This window comes from Propithecus coquereli, unplaced genomic scaffold (genome assembly GCF_000956105.1).
Source record: "Propithecus coquereli isolate 6110/MARCELLA unplaced genomic scaffold, Pcoq_1.0 Scaffold279, whole genome shotgun sequence".
Taxonomy (NCBI): domain Eukaryota; kingdom Metazoa; phylum Chordata; class Mammalia; order Primates; family Indriidae; genus Propithecus; species Propithecus coquereli.
Genome location: NW_012148385.1, coordinates 1,114,380 through 1,120,063, shown reverse-complemented (window position 1 = coordinate 1,120,063; position 5,684 = coordinate 1,114,380).

Genomic DNA, 5,684 nt, shown 5'->3' with positions numbered 1-5,684 from the left:
GAAGAAAGATCCAATCAATGACCTAAGCTTTCATCTTAAGATACATGAGAAAGAAAAGCAAATTAAAACAGAAGTAAACAGAAGATGGGAAACAAAGACGAGAGCAGAAATCAGTGAAATAGAAGGCAAAAAAACAATAGAAAAAAATCAATGAAACCAAAAGTTTGTTCTTTGACATATCAATAAAATTGATAAATCCTAGTTAGACTGTGTTGAGAAAAAAAGAGAAAAGACACAAATTACCAATATCAGGCTTGAGAGAGGTGACATTATTATAGATTTTACAGATATTATAGAAATAACAAAGGAACATTATGAACCACTTTATGCCTATAATAACAGCTTAGATGTAATGGATAAATTCTTTGAAAGACACAAGATGTCAAAGCTCACCCAAGAGACAATAGGAAACCTAAATAGCCCTATATCTAATAAATTGAATTTGTAGTTTGTAAATTTCCCACTAAGAAAACTCCAGGCAGAGATTGTGTTACTGGTGAATTCTTTTGAACATTTAAGGAAAAAATAATATCAATTCTACAAAATCTCTTCCAGAAAATTGAAGAAGAGGAAATACTTCCCAACTCATTCTGAGACCAGCATTACCCTAATAACAAAATCAATCACAGACATTACAAGAAAACTATTGACCAATATCTCTCATGAAAGTAGACGCCAAAATCCTTTTAAAATGATAGTAAATTAAATCTGGCAATGTGTACAAAGGATAATACATCACAACCAAGTAGGATTTATTCCAAAAATACAAGACTAGTTTAGTCTTTGAAAATCAATGTAATTAATCATATTAACAGACTAAACAAGAAAAAAAATATATCAACAGATGCCAAAAACAGCCTATTTGACAAAATTCAACATGATTAAAAATTCTCAAAAAAAAAAAGCCAACCTGGAAATAGAAGTTAACTTTTTTAACCTAATAAAAAATATATACAAAAAGCTTAGAGCTAACATTGTACATAATGATGAGAGACTAAATGCCCTCCTCCCAAGATCAGAAACAAGTTAAGGATGTCCTTTCTTGTCACTCCTATTCAACATTGCATAGGAAGTACTAGCTAGTGCAAAAAGGCAAAAATAAAAAATAAAAGGCATATAAATTGGAAAGGAAGAAATAAAATCATCTTTATTCACAGATGATATGACTGTGTATGTAGACGATCCCAAAGAATCTACCAAAAAAAACCTTTTTGGAATTAATAGGGGAGTTTAGCAAGGTCACAGAATACAATGCCAATATACAAAAGTTAATTACAATGAACTGGAATTTGAAATTTAAAAAAATATAATTTACGGCTGGGTGCAGTGGCTCACAACTGTAATCCTAGCACTCTGGGAGGCCAAGGCAGGAGGACTGCTTGAGCTCAGGAGTTTGAGACCAGCCTGAGCAAGAGCAAGACCCCGTCTCTACTAAAAAGAGAAAAAATAAGCCTGGCATGGTGGCGCACGCCTATAGTCCCAGCTACTCCGGAGGTTGAGGCAGGAGGATCGCTTAAGCCCAGGAGTTTGAGGTTGCAGTGAGCTACAATCATGCCACTGCACTTTACCCAGGGTGAAAGTGAGACTGTGTGTCAAAAAAAAAAAATTATATATATATAAAATTTACAATCACACCACAAAAGAAGTATTTGGCATATATCTAATAAAATATGTGTAGGATTTGTATGCAAAATACTGATGAAAGAGATCAAAGAAGATCCAAATAAATGAAAAGATGAACCACTCTTGTTTTTTAATGCTCATTCCTTTCATTTGCTTCAATAGCACTACATCAAAAACAGGGTCTTGCTATGTTGTCCAGGATTTGAATGCCCGGGCTCAAGTGACTCTCTTGCCTCGGCCTCCCGAATAGCTGGTACTACAGTTGCGCACCACCGTGCCTGGCTAAAAACTATACTACTGATCATTCATGAAGCCTGGGGAGACGGAGGAGGTATGCAGTGGAGGCAAAAAATAACTTGATATGGGTCATTAGACCACACGGCTAGAAATTTTTCACTGACTCCCTTTTTTCCCAAGTTTTGTGCCATATTTTCCCCATTGTCTCCCTCAGTTCTACCTTTTGTATTTTCCTCTTTCTCTTTCTATTTTTCTCTCCTCTCCCCAAATTTCTATTTGTTCTTTAAATGGAGTCTTTCAGCTGTCTTTTTCACTATCTCCTACCACCCCAAGCAGCTTAACCAGGGTATTTGCCTAAGCAACATAGTTCTGTCCCTAAAATATTTGAGAGAGAGGCAAAGAGAGAAATACAGAAGAGAGAAAAAAAGTGAGAGGGAGAAATTGAAAGGTATTTTCCTCCAACCTCTTCAACTTGGTGTTTGGATAGAGTTGATGTACATTTAATCATTCTATGAACTTTGTATAACCATTTATAAACTTATAAATATAAGTTGTCATTGTAATTATCGAGAATAGCGACAACTTTTGTGGGAACGAAAGGACAAGGCAAGTCACCAGAAAGCCCTCCTCAGGGAGGACAGACGGTGGCAATGGGGCTCTCCATCAGCCTTCTGTGTGTTCAGTAAACACTTTCTGACCACCTGCTGTGTGGCAGTGGGACACTGGAACATGAAGGAAAATAGCATTTAGTCCTGACTTTCTTGATATTCACTGCTGAGAGAGACTAACATGTAGACAAATACATAAAATATAGTAAAGTGGTTAAGGGATATTTAACTGACCACATAGAAATTTTTGGGAAGAGTCTACAATTCAAATATCCTATCCTGTTTTCTAATGTGTGGCTCAACAGAAACAGCCACCTTATGGAATAGTATAAATAGATGCTATAGAACCACTTAACTTGCTAAATGTTTTGGAACTCTGTTGACAACGTGTCTACCATCCTGATATGTTGGGGACTTGTAAATGCATGGCTACTGTCCACACACCCCAAGGCAATGTTGGAGAATCAGAGTCTATGCATCATCTCTAACCAATAAACCATGCAATGATCCTCTCTATTTGGGGATTCATGTTTAAATCATTAAACTATTTCTTCCATAGCTCTCTGAGCAATTTATTGCTTTACTTACAAGAGCAGATAAGATTCTTAGTAAAGTAGAACAGTTACAAGCATTGTTTCTGGAGTCAGACAGTCTGGAGTCTGAATCCTGAATCCGTGCCTTACCTCTGATCAGCCTCGCTAAAGCTCACCAACCTTCCCTCTCCTTATCTGTCAACCGGGGATAACAACGACGGTCAATCCTATGAAGTGCGGTGAGGATTAGGTAAAACAGTGCAGATGAAGTTCTCAGCACCATGTCTGGATGGAGGTAGAGCCAAAAAAGTGCTTTTTTTGTTTGAAAGAATGTCGATTTGTAAATTGCAATGCTCCAGAGCAGGCAGTAGAGGGAGCACAGTCATTGGGAACCAGACTTGAGGAAACTGACGCGATAGATACTAAGCCCTTTCACAAGGCAATGTCCCTGTTCTAACAGGGCTTGAGCAACCTGCACACAGATGAGCTGGTGAGACCCACCCACGCCAGGGTGGGTCCCAGTAATCCTCACTGCCCCACTCCTTTGGTACCACCACAAGCTACCGCAGAATTCAATGCTCCTTTCTACGCGTATATGTTGTCTGGCCAGAGCCCAGGTCCAGCTCACCCCGGTTTCCTTGGGACACACACGAGAGGAGCTGGGAGGGGAGAAGTAAGGTGCTACCACGAAAATGAAAACCGGCAAATGGTTATATTCTTTGTACACGAATTGGGAGAAGATGGAGCTGGCTTACTTCTCTTACCGCAGCAAAAGTGAAAGCCCCTCTTTTCCTCTGTCTCCAACATAAGCAGCTCTACTTGGCAAAAGCGCCATCAGAAGAGCTGACTTTGAATTTGCTCTGCCTCATATTTACAGATGTGGACCTGCCTGCCTCGCCTGACTCTCTTCATCTCTTCATCTGTACAGCGGGCAGGGACGGGAGGGCGGAAGCTTAACTCAGTGACCTCCGACGGTGCTCACACCTTGGTTATTATTCTAACGCTGGCAGACATTGACTGAGCATTTTCCCTGATCCCATTTCTTACATTGGATCCTCGAATCTTCCCAGCAATTTCATGGGGGATATAATACCCCCACTTTTATAGACAGAGACTTTAGGGCTCAGAGAAGCCAGATAACTTATCCAACTTGGTACCGCTGGAAATTGGCATACCAGAGTTAGAATTTACTCTTCTGAAAGTCTTTATTCTGGAATTTCTCTCTTAGGGTGATGCAACAAGAAATTAGGTATAGGGCTTGTGGGCTTTTCACCAAGGTAAATGGGGGGCCCCTTTAGAGGGGAGACAGGAATCTAGGAGGGCCTTTGACTTTGAAAAACTTTTCAGGGATTTTATGTTAGCATTTGGTTGGTTTGTTCCTTTGTTTTACTTTGGATTTTCTTTTCTTTTTTTAATCCTTGTTAGTCTCTGAGGGACTGGTGAGACCAGGGCTAGTGCAGAGCCAAGAAATTGAGGACTTGCTTGTTTAGATTGATTCTAGGAAAGAGAAACAAAGTGAACATAGAGATGTCCTTTCTTAGATGTCTGGCTCAGTTCAAGAAACAGAAAAGGGGAGAGAGGTTCAAGGCATATGCTTTTTAAGCAAGAGAAAAGTGTTTTTTGAGCAAGAGTCCCTTGTGATATACACCTCTAGATAAACTGACCACAGTGGCTGGGATATGGCAAACAGAGCAGAGGTTCTCTAAGTGTTATCTGCAGATCCCTCAGGGTGGTCCTGAAGATCTTTTCAGGGGGTCTGCAAGGTTATACTGTTTTTATAATACTGCTGATACACTTTTGCATTTTCACTCTGTTGACATTTTCTCCAATGGTAAAACTGTTGATGCCTTAGCAAAAAGCAAGGCAGTGGTGCCAAATTATACAACAGTCACTTTAAAACAACATTTTTTAAAAAATGCCTGTTTGATTTAAGAACATTTTTGATGAAGCAGTAAAAATTATTAATTTGATTAAATCTCAGACTTTGAGTACATGTATTTTAATACTCTGTGTGATGAAATGGGAAGTACATGTATACTAAAGTGTCATGATCATCTCAAGGAAAAGCACTTGTGTGACTGAATTGCCAAAATGAGCCTGTCACTTAAAGGAAAACAACTGACAGTATCTGTTGCCAGTAAGAAGCTTGGAGCTTCCAAGCAAAAATTAGAATTTGGAGAACTTTGTATACATCACCATGAGCTTGACAGCTTTCCAATACTTAAAGTGCTTTTTTGATGAGAGCAGTGGTGATATTACCTAATGTGAATTTCTGATATTGTGTGATGAAATATGTCAAGATTTAGAAAATCTGTTATAATTCAGTGGATAAATATTTTTCAGATGACCAATGTCTGACCCTTCAAAATCACGTGTGGGTAAAAATTCTATTCCAAACATGATGTAACAAAGGATTTTAAGGTAGCAATATATAGAAAGTTTATTTATAAGGTTTCAGATTTCACAATGCAACTAGTCCTTAAGAAATTACCCTTTATGAATTTTGGTGTGGTATCAAAGAAGAAAACTGCAGTATCTTAAAAGGCCATTATAATACTCCTCCCTTGTCCAACTACTTAAATGTACGAGTTCAGATTTTCTTCAAATATTTCAACCAAAACAATATTCTGCAACAGATTAAATGCAGAAGCAGATATGAGAATCCAGCTGTCTTCTCTCAACT